The sequence below is a fragment of the Lagenorhynchus albirostris genome, chromosome 17 (genome assembly GCF_949774975.1).
Source record: "Lagenorhynchus albirostris chromosome 17, mLagAlb1.1, whole genome shotgun sequence".
Lineage (NCBI taxonomy): Eukaryota > Metazoa > Chordata > Mammalia > Artiodactyla > Delphinidae > Lagenorhynchus > Lagenorhynchus albirostris.
The window spans coordinates 49586270-49604439 of NC_083111.1; the positions used below are offsets into that span (position 1 = coordinate 49586270).

At 39.8% G+C, this 18170-nt stretch overlaps 1 long non-coding RNA gene across 1 annotated transcript in view; it reads right to left on the minus strand.

Moving 5' to 3' along the window:
* LOC132508267 (uncharacterized) overlaps window positions 1-7567 on the minus strand; it is a 56768-nt gene extending 49201 nt beyond the window's left edge. Inside the window, exon 1 of the long non-coding RNA XR_009536501.1 lies at window positions 7425-7567. This is a non-coding gene — a long non-coding RNA (uncharacterized LOC132508267). The remainder of the gene's footprint in view (window positions 1-7424) is intronic.
* Window positions 7568-18170: the final 10603 nt, after the last annotated feature.

Here is an 18170-nt window from a genome sequence, read left to right on the forward strand (position 1 = left end):
ACGCACCCACGGTCAACTAATCTATGACAAAGTAGGCAAAGATATACAATGGAGAAAAGACAGTCTCTTCAATAAGTGCTGCTGGGAAAACTGGACAGCTACATGTAAAAGAATGAAATTAGAACACTCCATAACACCATATACAAAAATAAACTCAAAATGGATTCGAGACCTAAATGTAACACCAGACACTATAAAACTCTTAGAAGGAAACATAGGAAGAACACTCTTTGACATAAATCACAGCAATATCTTTTTTGGTCCACCTGCTAGAGTAATGGAAATAAAACCAAAAATAAACAAATGGGACCTAATGAAACTTCAAAGCTTTTTCACAGCAAAGGAAACCATAAAGAAGACGAAAAGACAACCCTCAGAATGGGAGAAAATGTTTGCAAATGAATCAACGGATAAAGGATTCATCTCCAAAATATGTAAACAGCTCATGCAGCTCAATATTAAAGAAACAAACATCCGAATCCAAAAATGGGCAGAAGACCTAAATAGACATTTCTCCAAGAAGACATACAGATGGCCAGAAGCACATGAAAAGCTGCTCAACATCACTAATTATTAGAGAAATGCAAATCAAAACTACAATGAGGTATCACCTCACACCAGTTAGAATGGGCATCATCAGAAAATCTACAAACAACAAATGCTTGAGAGGGTGTGGAGAAAAGGGAACCCTCTTGCACTGTTGGTGGGAATGTAAATTGATACAGCCCCTATGGAGAACAGTATGGAGGTTCCTTAAAAAACTAAAAGTAGAATTACCATATGATCCAGCAATCCCACCACTCGTCATACACCCAGAGAAAACCATAATTCAAAAAGCACATGCACCCCAATGTTCATGGCAGCACTATTTACAATAGTCAGGTCATGGAAGCAACCTAAATGCCCATCGACAGACAAATGGATAAAGAAGATGTGGTACATATATACAATGGAATATTACTCAGCCAAGAAAGGAACGAAACTGAGTCATTTGTTGAGACATGGATGGATCTAGAGACTGTCATACAGAGTGAAGTAAGTCAGAAAGAGAAAAACAAATATCGTATATTAACGCATGTATGTGGAACCTAGAAAAATGGTACAGATGACTGGTTTGCAGGGCAGAAGTTGAGACACAGATGTAGAGAACAAACGTATGGATACCAAATGGGGAAAACCATGGTGGGGTGGGGATGGTGATGTGCTGAATTGGGCAATTGGGATTGACATGTATACACTGATGTGTATAAAATTGATCACTAATAAGAACCTGCAGTATAAAAAAACAAACAACAACAACAACAAAAAAAAAAACAAGAGCTGGTTCTTTGAAAAGATAAACTGAGAAACCTCAGGCCTGGTTCACCAAGAAGAAAAGAGAACGCACCCAAATAAACAAAATAAGAAATGAAAAAGGAGAAATATCAACTGATACCACAGAAATACACAAAGCCATAAAAGAATACTATGAACAATTATATGCCAACCAATTCAACAACCTAGAAGAAATGGACAACTTTCTAGAAACATACAGTGCACCAAAACTGAATCAAGAAGAAATAATTTGAACAGACTGATCACTAGAGTGAAATAGAATCTGTAATAAAACAAACAACAACAAAAAAAACAACTCCCTACAAAAAATGTCTAGGACCAGATGGCTTCAGAGGCAACTTCTACCAACATACAACGAAGAATTTTACTGATCCTTCTCAAACTCTTCCAAAAGTTTGAAGAGGGAACACTCCCAAAGACGTTCTATGAAGCTGCCATCACGTTGATACCAAAACCAGATAAAGATACCACCAAAAAAGAAAATTATAGGCCAGTATCTTTGATTAATATAGATGCAAAAACTCTTAACAAAATACTAGCAAACCAAGTCCAACATCACACAAAAAACATCATACACCACAACCAATTGGGATTCTTCACAAGGATGGTTCAACGTACGCAAATCAATGTGATACACCATATCAACAAAAGAAAGGGAAAAACTCACATGATTATCTCGATAGATGCAGAAAAAGCATTTGACAAAATTCAACAGCGATTAATGATAAAAACTCTTACCAAAGTGGGTATAGAGGAAACACATCTCAACATAGTAAAAGCTATTTATGACAACCCACAGCCAATATAATACTCAACAGTGAAAAGCTGAAAGCCTTCCCACTAATATCTGGCACAAGGCAAGGATGCCCACTCTCAATTTCTATTCAACATAGTATTGGAAGTCCTAGCCACAGAAATCAGGCAAGAAAAAGAAATAAAATGTTTCCAAATTGGAAGGGAAGAGGTAAAATTGTCTCTATATGCAGATGACATGATACTGTATACAGAAAATCCTAAAGACTGGCACACAAAAACTACTAGAACTGATAAATGAATTTAGCAAGGTAGCAGAATACAAGGTTAACATACAGAAATTGGTTGCATTTCTTTACTCTAACAATGCAATAGCAGAAAGTAAAAAAAAAAAAAAAAAAAAAGTATTTTTTAATAAAGCACCCCAGAAAAAAAAACTAGGAATACACCTGATCAAGACGGTGAAAGACTTATATGCTGAGAACTATAAAACATTAACTAAAGAAACTAAAGATGATTTAAACAAATGGAAAGATATCCCATGCTCTTGGATTAGAAGAAATAAAATTGTTAAAATGACCATACTACCCAAAGCAATACACAGATTTAATGCAATCCCTATCAAAATACCCATGACATTTTTCACAGAACTAAAACAAATAATCCTAAAATTTATATGGAATCATAAAAGACCCAGAATTGCCAAAGCAATCCTGAGGAAAAAGAACAAAGCAGGAGGCATAGCGCTCCCAGACTTCAGACAATACTACAAAGCTACAGTAATCAAAGCAGTGTGGTATTGGCACACAAAAAAAGACATATGGATCAATGCAACAGAACAGAGAGCCCAGAAATAAACCCACACAACTATGGTCAATTAATATTAGACAAAGGACTCAAGAATATAAAATGGGAAAAGACAGTCTGTTTTGCAAGTGGTGCTGGGGAAGTTGGACAGCTGCATGTAAATCAGTGAAGAACATGCCTTCACACCATGCACAAAAATAAACTCAAAATGGCTAAAAGACTTAAATATAAGACAAGACACCATAAAGCTAGAAGAGATCATAAGGAAAACATTCTCTGACATAAGTCGTACTAATTGTTTCTTAGGTCAGTCTCCCAAGGCAATAGAAATAAAAGCAAAAGTAAGCAAATGAGGCCTAATCAAACTTACAAGCTTTTGCACAGCAAAGGAAACCATTTATAAAACTGAAAAGACCTACAGAATGGGAAAAATATTTGTAAATGATGCAACAGACCAGGGCTTAATTTCTAAAATATACAAACATCTCATACAACTCAACAACAAAAAACCAAATAATCCAATAAAAAAAATGGGCAGAAGACTTAAATAGACATTTCTCCAAAGAAGACATACAGATGGCCAATAGGCACATGAAAAGATGCCCAACTAATTATTAAAGAAATGCAAATCAAAACTACAATGAAGGGGACTTCCCTGGTGGTCTAGTGCCTAAGACTCTGCACTCCCAATGCAGGGGGCCTGGGTTTGATCCCTGGTCAGGGAGCTAGATCCCACATGCCACAACTAAAAGATCTCATGTGCCACAACTGAGACCCAGTGCAGCCAAATAAATAAATTAAATAAATATTAAAAAAAAAGAAAACTAGGATGAGGTAACACCTCACACTGGTCAGAATGGCCATCATTAAAAAGTCTACAAATAACAAATGCTGGAGAGGGTGTGGAGAAAAGGGAACACTCTGACACATCCTTTATTGATAGCCCCTCAATATATGTGGGAATGTATATATGTGGGAATGTAAATTGATAGAGCCACAATGGAGAATAGTATGAAGGTTCCTTAAAAAACTAAAAAAAAAGCTACCATATGATCTAGCAATCCCACTCCTGGGCATATGTTCAGAGAAAATCATAATTTGAAAACATACATGCACCCCAATGTTCATTGCAGCACTGTTTACAATAGCCAAGACATGGAAGCAACCTAAATGTCCATTGACAGAGGAATGGAGAAAGTAGATGTGGTACATATACACAATGGAATACTACTCAGCTGTAAAAAAGAATGAAATAGTGCCCTTTGCAGCAACATGGATGGACCTCGAGATTACCACACTAAGTGAAGTAAGTCAGACAAAGACAAATATTGTATGATTATCACTTATATGTGGAATCTAAAAAAAGATACAGATGAACTTATTTACAAGACAGAAACAGACTCACAGACTTAGAATACAAACTTTTGGTTACTAAAGGGGAAAGGTGGGGGGAAGGATAAATTAGGAATTTGGAATTAACATATTCACATTACTATATATAAAATACATAATCAACAAGGATCTACCATATAGCACAGGGAATTCTACGCAATACTCTGTAATAACCTATATGGGAAAAGAATCTGAAAAATAGATATATGTATAACTGAATCACTTTGCTTTACACCTGAAACTAACACAACATTGTAAATCAAATATACTCCAATATAAAATAAAAATTTAAAAAAATATATAACAGCAATTACTGCCAAGGTAAAAAAAAGAAGGGAAGAAAGAAAAAAAAATCCTACAAAAAGTAGAGCCCAGACTGCTGCAATGAAGAACAAAAATTCTGTGAATGGATCAGAAGTTGTAATAGAGGTATAATTTATACTTCTTCACTTTCTTTTCCAAATGCACACATTTTAACTCTTGAAAAAATGTCACTATAGACTTTTTATTGATGTAGATCATTTATTCCAAGCCCTTCAGGTTGCCTCCAAGAAGGTACCAAAATTTGGGCATTTTGGAAATGTGATAAGACCAGTAGTATATATATAAACGTGAGTTGATTGCCACAAGTGTTGTGCTACAAGACGAGTTTCTAAATTTTATTAGGTTCTTCCCTGTATTTTTCTTTTATGCATATGTGACAGAGCCTATGAGACAGGCCTTTTCCTAGCAGCAAAGGAGTCTGGAGTGAGTTTATGGAATCCTCTTTGAGCATGCTCACCTGTTAATGTGAGAAGGGTTTCTCTAAAGATGTTGGCTGCAGAGAGAGAGAAAGAATTAGAGGGAGAGAGACAAGCAGAGAGACAGAAAGATCTATAACCTCTCATTTTACAGATGACAAAATGGAGACAAGGACGATCGTTGAAATTCAGGTTTTCTGCTCTGTTAGTGCTCTAGGATCATTGATATTATGATTACCCTTTTTGTTAGTTGTGTATTGGACAGTTCTCATAATATTTCTGTATGAATATGAAAGCAAATGGATCTGGACTTCGTAAAATGGGCTAACGTTGACTATTTTCTTTTTAAACATGTTTGTATTGAGAAAATGTATCCTCTAGATGTGAAGAGAGACTTAGAATGAGGAGGTCAGAAATGCAATCTCTTGGGGGAACATCAGTGCACAAAATGCACCATAGGAAACTACTATTCTGATGATGCTTTAGTCAATATGCTGGGGAAGGAGGTCAAAGGGGAAATACTAAATATGCTTTCGTAATTAAGAACATATAACGATTACTTCAATGTTTTAAAGAATAGTCCATTAGTTAGGAAAAATATTTTCCCCATTTCTACTGGAAAAAAAAATTGGAGTTCAAGAAAAGTTCAAATTGTAAAAAGTGAGATATATGATATAAATTAATAGCAATTTTTAAATACAGCACAACTAACTGTATACCAAATAGAAGATATTTTATATCGTATAAATATATATTCATGTCTGTTATTTTTCTATATTTTATTGTTTGCCATCTATATATTGTTATTTTCATAATAGATATAAACATTTTAAAAGTTACTTTGTTATATAAGGGGGCAAAGTTTTTTTTAAAAGAAGTTCATTTATGATTTGACATTGAATGTCAAGGGAAATGCAAGGCATGATACATTGACGCAAAGAGTTGTATTAATCTATTTTTGCCAACGAACTAGTCTGCTTATATGTTATGAACCATAAGAAGTATAGTAACAAATAAAAACAAAAAAGCACAGGGACCTCATAGTTCCCATTCCAAAGTTTCAGCCATGAATCAGGTACAACAATGTAAAACCTACCAGTTACAAAAGAGGTTGGATTCAAACTGGGTTTCTGGCAGATGGGACAAATCAAGGCCACCTGTCTAGATGACTAAACCCTTTTTACTAATATTTATGGAAAAGGCACTTCTACTTCTATTCGTAGCTTTTGGTGATTTTAGGAACCAAGTGGAACCTTTCTCTTCTTCCGGGGAATGTCCCACTCTTGGAGAAGAACAGACAGGTTTATTTATTTATTTATTTTTCCTGTTCCTTTCCTACATTTGACATCAGCAAACGTTTTAAATATCACAACTGATTTGGCTGTAAATGGAGAAACAGTACCGAACAAAACAAAATGAAAAACCCAAAGGACAAACAGAAAATCCTAAATAAACCCTCAAGTTTGGTCTTGGGGTTTTACATATACCAATGACACAGGCGATCATAAACAGCGTAATTAACACAGCAAGGATAGCAGTACATGGTGCAGAGTCCCAACATAACCCTGCCTAAACACCTTGTGGAGATCCTAATAGGTACTCTGGCCACACATTTTTACAATAAAATATCATGTTCCTCTCACCCATGTGTTCATAGTTGTAATCAGATCACTTAACCAAAATGTGCCTCAGAGGACTTCAGGGATTGTTGAAACGTTCCCCATTTTTAAAGACAGAAATTCAAGACAAACAAAACACAAACTTCACACACCAATGCCAGCATCCAAACAGACAAATGAGTCAGTTCACAAATCGGGGAGAAGTCCAACAACTCTTTCCTCTCTCCAACAGTGTACCCCACTCAAATGCAAAACAAATTGGCTTATTCCAGAGAAAAAGCCCCAAACGGAGAGAAACTAAAGTTCCCAGCTGCACACACTGGAGTGACTTACCCTACTGTATTGAGCTCGCCAGCTCCCGAATGCCGATTCCTTGTTCCAACTGCCAAGCGCTGGGGTAGGCACTGCTACTTCAGAGAATTCTGAAGGGAAGATCCTCGGTACAAGTGGTCCCGGCAGATGCTACGGCCTTACCTGAAAATTTTCCAACTGGGGCCGGCCACCCAACCTCTGCCTGGCAAGAGGCTGGAGAGAGAAACTCGGCAATGCAGCCCATTCCATAGTCTCTAACAGACTCTCCTTGCTAACGCCTAGCCTAAATCTCACTTCTGGAATTTTACATTTCCTAGACTCAGTGTTACCGACTGTTACCGCCAGTCCAAGCTCATTCTGCTCATCACACGACAGACCAACTTGTTGGGGAAAGGAATAGCGGCTTTACTCAGAAAGCCAGGGGACTGAGAAGACGGCGAACTCACACCCCAAAGAGCCATCTTACCTGAGTTAGAACTTCGGCTTCTTTTATACTAAAAGGGGAGGGAGTAAAGTCAAACACTTCCTGGTTCCAGCCCGCCTCCAGAGGGGATGTGTTAATTTCTTCCTGCCCGCAGTCATTCACAGGTGGGCCTGGTCAGGATGTTTCCTAAGAGCTAAACAAAGGTTTTTTAGCTTAATGCTCATTACCTAGGAGGCAGGGTTCCCAGAGATGGGCCATTTTGTATAATTTAAGCTTATAGGCAACATCCCTTTAGTGATGAACTTGTAATGGAATACAAAAGTTCTCCCCTATTACATTAGCACTACCTTCTAGAACTGTATAAAAAAGGGCTGATCTCTATTCCACATGATAGTCCTTCAAATATTTTGTTAGCTGTTTACTTTCCCCAGCTCTAAGAAAGCAGCAGAGCAAGTTAGCTAAAAGTACCAGTTCTAGATAAGAATACTTGAGTTCAAAAATGTGCTCCTTCATTTACTAGCTGTGTAAACTTGAGTGAGCCACTAGCCTCTCTAAGTCGGCTTTATCATCTATGAAATGGGGAAGAGGGATAACAATGGTACCTACCTCCCAAGGTTTTTGAGAGGATTAAGTGAGATAACAGATATTAATTCTAGACATGTAAGTACTCAGTAAGTATAAACCATTGCTGTAGTGATGGTGATTATACCTATTGTAAGAAACGGCACCAAAAACGGAGGCGAGCTTAAACAAGCTTTATTTGGGAACGCTCCCGGGCGAGGTTCACTGGTCCGAGAGAAAGGGGCCAGAGAAGTCGCACCTGGGTGCGGGCCGCGAACAAAATTTATAGGGGTGGACGCAGGGGAGGTGCTTGCTGTGTGAAGCAGCCCTTTTTTGGTAATCTCTCGGGTGTTGTGGCAATGTCAGGCGTCGGTTACATCAGCCTCAGAGCCATTGGTTTCGCCCCTCGGGGAGTGGGAAGACCGGTCGATTGCATCAGCCTCCTTGGCGGGGTGGGGGTGGGGGGGTTCGGTCTGGCTCCCTGGGCCCTTCCCCGGACCTGCTGGCCTTACACTTACTACTACCACTATTGACTCTTCTCTCACCCCTGCACTTCTAATCCCTTCAACCATTTGTCATTTACTAGAAACCTGGTCATCTTGCTTGTACTTTAATATCGTCTCCAGAATTAAACAAAGGACCCCAGACGGGTACTGGCCCATGAAGAGTACTAGACTATGGCACCTACTTCTATAAACACAGCCTAAAATTCCGTTGCTTTTTTCTGCATCCACCTCACGTAGCTCTTTCAGACTGGGCTCAAGGTTAACCAAATCTCCCTGACCCTCCTTCAGTGAACTGCTTCCTCATTCTGTCCTTGTGGAATTTTGTTTCTGGCCAAGCACAGATATAAAAGTTCATTCTTGATAAATTTTTTTCTTATTGGGTTTGTCGAATATTCCAGCCTGCTAAAATCACTATGACTGTCCTAACTCTAGCATCAACTCTGAATTATTAAGACATCAAATGTATCAGCTTCCATTGCCAGCTCTGGTGTTTCCTGTCTTCATCCATGTCTTTGATAAAATGTTGACTAAAATAGGGTCAAGATCAAAGCTTTGTAATCCTCTACTGGTAATATTGCTGGATATTAATAGTTATTGTCATGTAATACCATTATAGTTTATAAAATGCCTTTAATATACATAATCTAACTTAATCCTTATGAAGTAAATAGTGTTATTATCTTTATTTTGCACATAAGAAATCTGTAGTTCAGAGAGTTTACATAACGTGAGCAACGTCTCCCATCTGAGAAGTGGTATATCCGGATGCAAGCCAGGGTCCTCTGACAACAAACTGAGTTGTTCGATCAATTATGAGACCACTTCACCTTACGTCATCCACCATGCATTTTCCCTCTTTATCCTTAGGCAATCCATAGGACCTTTCTCAAATGACTTACTGAAATACAGATTTACTACCTTTATTATATTTTCCTCCTACTGCAAGGTGCCAACAAAGCACGGGGCGGGGGGGGGGGGAGGGGGAGGTGGGGAGGGAGGAAGCAGTTGCTGGTTATAATCATACCTACTTCTCTGAGTTATTATTTGGATTTGACTAGAACATGGATATGGTCTTGGCATAAAGTGGGTACTCACCAATGGCAGTTCTTTTCCTTATCACGGAAACTCTTCCCCATCATAACACTCTTCCGACAGGTACATGCGTAGGTGCTATTTATCCTCACTTATGGGATAAAGTGAGGATATCCTCCTTTTCTCATCAGAGCTCATCAGTGGAGCCTCTCTGTAATCAGACTTTTCGCTTATATGTTTGCTTTATGTATTTCTGTTTTGTCTGCCTTTCCCTTTTCTCTTGTTGGAATATTAGGATGATTTGCCTTCCCTAGATTTTTGCATGCCTCTTTGGCCATTACCACTCCCGCCAGGGAATCATCCTTATATCCTCTGCATTTATCAACACGCCAGTAAAAGCTCTAGGACACATGTCTGATGATGACCAGTATCTTCCTTCCTCACTGTGATAAATATAAAATGAAATAGTGACTTACTCCCAAGAGTGTAAATGACTTCTACTTAACAAACCAGTTTGGGGGTTTTTGTTTGTTTGTTTTAGAATTACACTCTATTGGCTGGTCCCTGGCTCTGCCACTTAGGGTTCAGCCTTGACAATATCATTTATATTCTGAGTCTCACTACCCACAGCAGCAAAATAGGAATAGTAAAACTATCCAATGCATTGGGTTCTCAGGAGGATTAAATGAGATTATGTGGAACCCACAGCATCATGAAGGTATAAAATAAGTGCTTGCAAATGCCAACTATTATGAGCATAAGCAATTAATTAGAATGTCTTGAAAACGGTTTCATTCTTTGTTGGTCTGTCTCATCGAAGGTACAAGCACTCCTAAGGAAACAAATAGTTTCCTCTGTACATTCAGGGCACCAGCTGCTGGATTTGGAGGTGGGTCTGCTGAGTTCCCTAATAGCAGACCTCGCCTAATCTCCCCTGGAGATGAAGGTACCCCCAATGGATTCAGCAGCCCACAGTCAGAGCTGCACACAAGAAAGACCCCAGTGAGGAATCTCAAGAAGGAAGGCAGCTCAGGGCCTTCTCAGAAGGGAGCAGCTGGGCAGACAGAGCTGAGCAGTTCTCCAAAACCTAGGACTTTAAAAATATCCTGGGAGAGTTCACTCCATATGGGCTGGCTCTGTGTGTCCTGGAGCATTGGAAATGGGAGGGGAAGTCCCGTCTCCTGGAAGATAACACTAGATGGAAGCAGGGCGACCTCAGAATCCTCGTAGGCAGATCCTTGCATTCTGATCATGCAGCTTCTCTGGATGTTTCCTAAGCAAGAAATAGGTCAGGCTCTTTTCTGGGTCTCACCTCCAGAGTCTGGGCTCCCCTCTGTCATAGGTCTGGCTGGTAGGCTGCCAGGGACAACACACTTCTTGGGTTTCCACTCAAGGACAGCAGGGCCCGGCCCTGGCAATATGCTGGGGTACACAAACCCTGAACCACTGATGGATGACTCAGGCCCTACCTGGGAAAGATGAACAGCACGGTAACAAGAAACTGTCTGTTAGGCAATCATAAGCTTTTCCGAGCAAATTTCAAGCTCTTGCTGGAGAACTATTGAAAAAATGTGGGGAAAGGTGCATGTTGCCTAGTTCATTCTTGATCTGTGTGCTAACAGCCATGAAGCTTATGTAAGTTGCTTGTAATACAGTAAATGAAACTAACCAAACAAAAATCAAAATAGGGCTTTCCTGGTGGCGCAGTGGTTGAGAGTCCACCTGCCGATGCAGTGGACACGGGTTCGTGCCGCGGTCCGGGAAGATCCCACATGCCGCGGAGCGGCTGGGCCCGTGAGCCATGGCCGCTGAGCCTGCGCGTCCGGAGCCTGTGCAAAAGGGACAAATCTAAACAGCTATTTTTCAGCCTGTTATTCAGCAGGTATGCATTCATAAGGCCATGCCAGGTGTGTTCAGTCAGGGCCCATTCTAATTGGTTGGCACCCTCTTCTAGTAGGTTGATTCTCCATTCTGATTGGTTGAGGTCTGCCTTGTATTAGTTATTAAGTATTTGACTCTCACCAAAAATAACCAGTAATGTGCCACCCAAAAGATAAGTTGAACTTATCATACTCTTTCTCTCAAAAGAAAAACATTGAAAGAATTAGCCCTACAACCCAAAATTGTGGATCACAAAAAGCATGATTAAATAGAGGAAGTTAATTGATAGTAGGATTTTTTAAAAAGCAGACATATAAGACTGTAATTGCATCACAATCATGGTGTAGCATTATAGCTTTGCCAGGATGCTTTGACCAGTCTTGAATTCAGAACCATCTGTCAGCTACAGACTGTGTGAGCCTCCACCCTATTTGAGATCTTCTCTTCTTAGATATCCAAGGGGTCTCCTAATCACTTCACCTGATTCCTCACATTAACCTCCCTCCCCCCAATTTAAGCTGCTTTGAATGAGTCTCTATTTAACCTAAGAGACAAGCCAAAACTGTAACATAATGTATAATTCAGAATATTTGTCAAGCCATGACATCAATATTTTATCAAAAATGTTCATACCAATATTTTCATTAAATACACACACACACACACACACACACTCTGTGTCAGTGCAGGAATAGGCCTAATATATTAAGAACAGATGAGCAATCTAAAAGCTAGAGACATGTTTTTTTCCATAAGATGGCTTTAGTAGCACTTAATTGTCTTTAACATCATTCAAAACAATTTTGTTAGATTGTACGTGACAGCTGTCATATCCATGTGCATTTTAAAAAAACTTATAAAAATTGGTGAATTTTTGTGTAGCCATTTTAATATTGAAGATGGGAGAAAAAAAGCAACATTTTTGGCATATTATGCTTTATGATTTTAAAAAAGGTAAAAATGCAACTGAAATGCAAAAAAAATCTGTGCAGTGTATGGAGAAGGTGCTGTGACTGATCGAACGTGTCAAAAGTGGTTTGCGAAGTTTCGTGCTGGAGATTTCTCACTGGACGATGCTCCACGGTCGGGTAGACCAGTTGAAGTTGATAGCAATCAAATCAAGACATTAATTGAGAGCAATCAACGTTATACCACGCAGGAGATAGCTGACATACTCAAAATACCCAAATCAAGTGTTGAAAATCATTTGCACCAGCTTGGTTTGTTAATTACTTTGATGTTTGGGTTCCACCTAAGTTAAGTGAAAAACACTTTCTTTCCGCATGCAATCTTCTACTTAAATGCAATGAAAATGTTCCATTTTTAAAACAAATTGTGACAGGTGATGAAAAGTGGATAGTGTACAATAATGTGGAACAGAAGAGATCGTGGGGCAAGCGAAATGAAAAACCACCTACCACACAAAAGGCTGGTCTTCATCCAAAGAAGGTGATGTTGTGTATATGGTGGAATTGGAAGGGAGTCCTCTATTATGAGCTCCTTCTGGAAAACCAAACGATTAATTCCAACAAGTACTGCTCCCAATTAGCCCAACTGAAAGCAGCACTCGACGAAAAGCATCCCGAATTAGTCAACGGAAAACGCATAATCTTCCATCAGGATAACGCAAGACCACATGTTTCTTTGATGACCAGGCAAAAACTGTTACAGCTTGGCTGGGAAGTTCTAGTTTATCTGCCGTATTCACCAGACATTGCACCTTCGGATTTCCATTTATTTTGGTCTTTACAAAATTCTCTTAATGGAAAAAATGTCAATTCCCTGGAAGACTGTATAAGGCACCTGGAACAGTTCTTTGCTGAAAAAGATAAAAAGTTTTGGGAAGATGGAATTATGAAGTTGCCTGAAAAATGGCAGAAAGTAGTGGAACAAAACAGTGAATACGTTGTTCAATAAAGTTCTTGGTGAAAATGAAAAATGTGTCTTTTGGCTTTTTTACTTTAAAAATGAAGGCAATTTTTGGCCCACCCAATAGAATTTACTCAGTTCTCTTGACCTTATGTCTTAACAGATGATATTGAGCAGTGGTTCTCAAACTTCAGTGCCCATCAGAATCACCAAGAAAACCTTGTTAAAATGCAAATGTCTAGGCCTTATTGCCAGAGTTTCTGATTTGGTAGGTCTGAGAAAGGGCTCAAGAATTTGCATTTCCAAAAAGGGTCCAGGTGCTACTGGTGCTGCTGGTCTGGGGACTACACTTTTAAGAACTACTGATGTGGCAAGTTCTCAGAGCAAGTTCATGTTTATGGTGGTCTGTATTTATGTTTCTCATCTTTAGAGAGTCATCAGCTCTGTGATCACTCATTACTTTACAACACTATGTCATCTGTATTCCCAGAGTTAGATGATGAGAAGCTGATATCCAAGATCAAGGAGAAGGTTATAAAGGAGCCATTTCAGTAATAAGGATTTTTCCTGGAAAAAAAAAATGATAGCAGGGAGATTTGAGGGTTTCCAGTTACTTCTCCAGTACTTACTGTGCTATAAATAAACAGCCTTAAGTATACAGTTGGGATCTGACGGTATTTCTTTAATAAACTACACTGGGAAAAGCTAATGATGGTGGGCCACAGATGTTTCTAATATTTAGGTGGTCATTGTCACCAGCAGTACATCTCTAATTCCCATCAAATGAAATTTCACAGCCCAGTGATGGCCCATTTTTTAATAGATGCAAAACCAAAAAACAACAATAACACTAATCATTGCCTAGACTTGATCTAGCTCTCCATTTTGTCAAATTGTGAAATTCCCACATGCATTCACTTTGCTTAGTCACACAACTTTTCTGTGAATTGAGTCCACGTCCTGGTGCTTCTTCACTCAACTAACGTTTATGGAAAAACAACAAAAGTTAGGACCTGTGCTCTGTGGGGAAGCCAAAGGTGTTCAGGATATGGTGACTTCAAGGAGAAAAGGTTACTGTAGAGGAGATGAGACTTCTGCAGAAATTACTGTGACAGCAAGAAGTGGAGCAGAGCAAGTAGCTGAGGACTCAGAAGAGAGTGGAGTCACTTTTTGGTTGGAGTGATCAGAGAAGGTTCTATGAAGAAAGTGGTAACTCAGCAGGATTTCAAAGGTGGACTTGGGTTTTGACAGGCATATGGGAAGAAAAGCAAGGACAGGGAATTAATTCTAAGTGCACCAGAGGCAAACTAGCTCAGAGTATATCCCATTTATAGTGAGTTAAGTAGTTCATTGCTCATGTAAGATCCATGCAAAGGAGTAGTGGGAGAGGAGATTAGAGGTGAGAAAAAAGGGGGTGTAAATGCTAGGTCAAGGATTGAGAGTTGATTCAGTAGACAACGGCAGCACATTGACTTTTTTGAACACAGGAATAATATGATCTGGAATTTACCTTTATCACATTCATGAATGGCCAATGACAAAGGAAGAAGAGTTAATGGAAGCAGTGAGATGACTCAAGAGGTGTATTAGTATAGGACTGACCCAGGAGAGTACTAATCCAGGCAAGACCCAGGAGGCACCCATGGGAACAAAAAAGTGGGGTATAAATAAAGGAGAGACAAAATATGGTAACCGATTGTATAAAGTTTAGGTTTTGAGAAGAGTGTTGGTACCATTAACCAAAATAGAAAAGTCAGGGGGAGTGGTATGTTGCAGAGTTGGGGAAGAAAATGATAAATGTAAGTATAGATATGTTAGGCTTATACTTCTGTAAGTAAAACCAGATGGAAATCTTAAAAGCAGCTGGAGAAGTGGGGACTGAGCTTCAGAAGAAAGTCAGAATAGGCCAGCTTATGCTGCCATAACAAGCAGCACTAAAAATCCTAGTGACTTGAAACAGTCGTGCTTATTTATAACTCACACACCATGGCCACCGCAATTCCGCAAGGAGACCCTGCTCATCAGGGATGCAGTTTCATGGAGGATCCATTTCAGTCCCACAGGAGACTGGGCAAGGGGAACATGGACAACCAGGAGCCAGTTAGAAAGCTGAGCAAATTTTAATCTAGTGTTAACTTGTGCTGCTTCTTGTGCACGACAGCAGCAGTAGTATCTCTCTCAGAAATAAACATCCCATATTACGATGTCTATGAATATAGGTTTCCTTTTCTACGTTCCCTCCCTCCTTCCTTCCCTCCTTTCTTTCCTTCTTTCCTTCCCTCCTCTTTCTTTACTTTTTTGGAAATCACTTATTGTATATAAGTTGTAATCCAGACCTCATGTATCAATGGGGAACTTTCAAATACAAATATTACCAATTAAAAAAAAAAAAAAAAACAACTGCTGCCCGGAAATGTCACGTGCCTCTTTTCCCCTCACATTTAATTGGAAAAAGCAGGTCATGTGATCATCCTTGAGATCAGAAGAATGTGGATAAATAATCCTATATGTAACTAGGGCAAAAGAACTACCATCTGTGCAACTGCTGTTCTGACTCCCATATGTATCATCTAAGACTGAGACCCTTGATGAAGACAGAGCAGTAGATACTGCCTTTGATGTAAAGAGGAGAGAGAGTGGAAAGCAAAACTCTAAGGACAGAAACTTGAGGAATACATAGGAAGAACACATACTTACAGAGGCAAAATAAAAACGCATAGAAAAGCAAAGGGCTCAGTTTACTAGGGCCACATTCACGAGAAGCATCTCAGGAAGGTTCCTTACTACCAAATCTGGAGATGAGTCAACAACATCCGAGGCCAAGGAAAGACCACTGAGTCTGACCTTGAAGGAGACATGGCTGACCTTCAAGAGATCTGCTTCACGGAGGCGATGGGGTCAGATATGAAGCCAGACTGAGGAAGGAGTGATCGAAAGTGGAGACAGAACACTGGACTGCTGAAAAAAGGAAGGGAAATAAGATGCCTGCTTGAGGTAGCAGCAAAATCAAAGCTGCTTTGCTAAATGAAGTCTGGCAGGTTTTCATGTGTTCACTCAGCACATGTTTATTGAACATTTACTCTTGCCAAACACTGTTTTAGGAGCTGGGGAGTGAGCAAGATAAGCTTTCTGTTCCCATAAAGCTTATCTTCTAGTGGAAGCAGACATACAATAAACAAGTGAGCAAAGGAATCAATGAGTGAAAGAGATCATTTCCAATTATATTTAGTTCTGATAAAACTAAATAAATTATATTTAGTTCTGCCTTCTCTTACAGAAGGGAGTCACAGGGTGGGTGGGGAGTATGGCCTGAAGAGTATGTCCTAGACTAGTCAGGAAAGGCATCTCAGGAGGGGATAGCATCTCAGGAGGGGATGCTAAAGGATAGCGTCCTTTAGCATGTTGCCTCCTAAAGGACAAGAAACATCAGCTAAGGACAGATTTGGAAACAGTGTTCCACAGCAGGCAGAAGCTCTGAAGGAAAGATCAAGTTCTCATAAAAAATGGGGATTAGAAGAAACATTTTAAGGGACTTCCCTGGCAGTCCAATGGTTAAGACGTTGCCTTCCAATGCAGGGGGTGTGGATTCGAGCTAAGATCCCACATGCCTCCTGGCCAAAAAACCAAAACATAAAACAGAAGCAATATTGTAACAAATTCAATAAAGACTTTAAAAATGGTCCACATCAAAAAAATCTGTTAAAAAAAATTAAAAAAGAAGAAGAAACATTTTAGCTAGCTGGTTGTGTGTGTGTGTTTGCATGTAAATACTTACAGCAAATGAAGGTCTAGAAGAAATTTGCCTCTCAATGCACAGGATTCATTGGTTTAGAAGGACACGCCTTCTCCTTCAGGCAACCTACCACAGAACCTGCTTCAGTTGCTTGGGGAAAATTGCTGCAGGGTAGAGATCTGCTGAGGCAGATTCTTTTGCTTGGTGTATTATATTGTGCAGAACGTTTCTTTTTAAAGCTTTTGAACCAGGCTTCTCATGAAAATGCCTTTTATATTGGTACTTCCATTCTCTCCAGTTTCAGTCTTGCAAATTTTAGTCAAACGTTTGTATAAGGTCGACCTTTCTCACATGTGACTGTGGGTATAGGGAAGGTTTTCCTGGGCCTGCTCATGGATTTTTTAAAAAGAGAAGCTTAAACAAATCTCTGCTGAGCTCTATGACCAGCCCCACTGGTCTTAGGAGGGCAGTCATCATGGCCATTATGATCTGAATTAAACCACCACTGGAAAAAAGTACATATATTTTAAATTGGGGTATGCCAGTGTGGTGGGATGATCTGCTAAAAGATTAATTTGTGTTAACTTTTTTCTGTTTATTCATAATATTTGTTTATTGTCCCCACTGCCCTCCCCTGCTATAACATAAGTTCTACAAGGGCAGGAATATCTGTGTGTTTTGTGCACTGATGTTTCCTCAGTTCCTAGACAGTGCCGGGCACAGGGGAGATACTCAGTAAGTACTGGGTGAATTCGTGTTTCTTCTTTGTTGTGGGACCCTGGCAGGAAGGAAGGTTTTTCTTGGGCTAGTGCCAGAAGGTAGCCAAGTTCCTGAGTGAGGTGTTCTGTCCACCTCGAAAGCCCTACTCCCAACATGCAGAGAAAAGCCTCTGCTCAGAACAGCAGGCTGGAGATCAAGGGGGACAGAGGTGTGAGGACAGGGTCATGGGGACAGGACCAGACCTTCCCTGAGTCTTTGAGCACCAGGGATAGAGGGTGTCTCTTGCAGATTGCCAAGGAGAAGGAGGCGCCCCTACTACATTCTGAGGGGAGAGGGCTAGAATGTACTCTTCTGATTTACATAAATTCAAAACTTCCAAAAGATATCTTAAAGGCCAAAATGGGATGAGAGGGTGGGGAACGTGGCCACAGCCCACATGTACTTTTTCCTCACATGCTTTGGGTATGGGGCAGAGTGTCAGGGCTT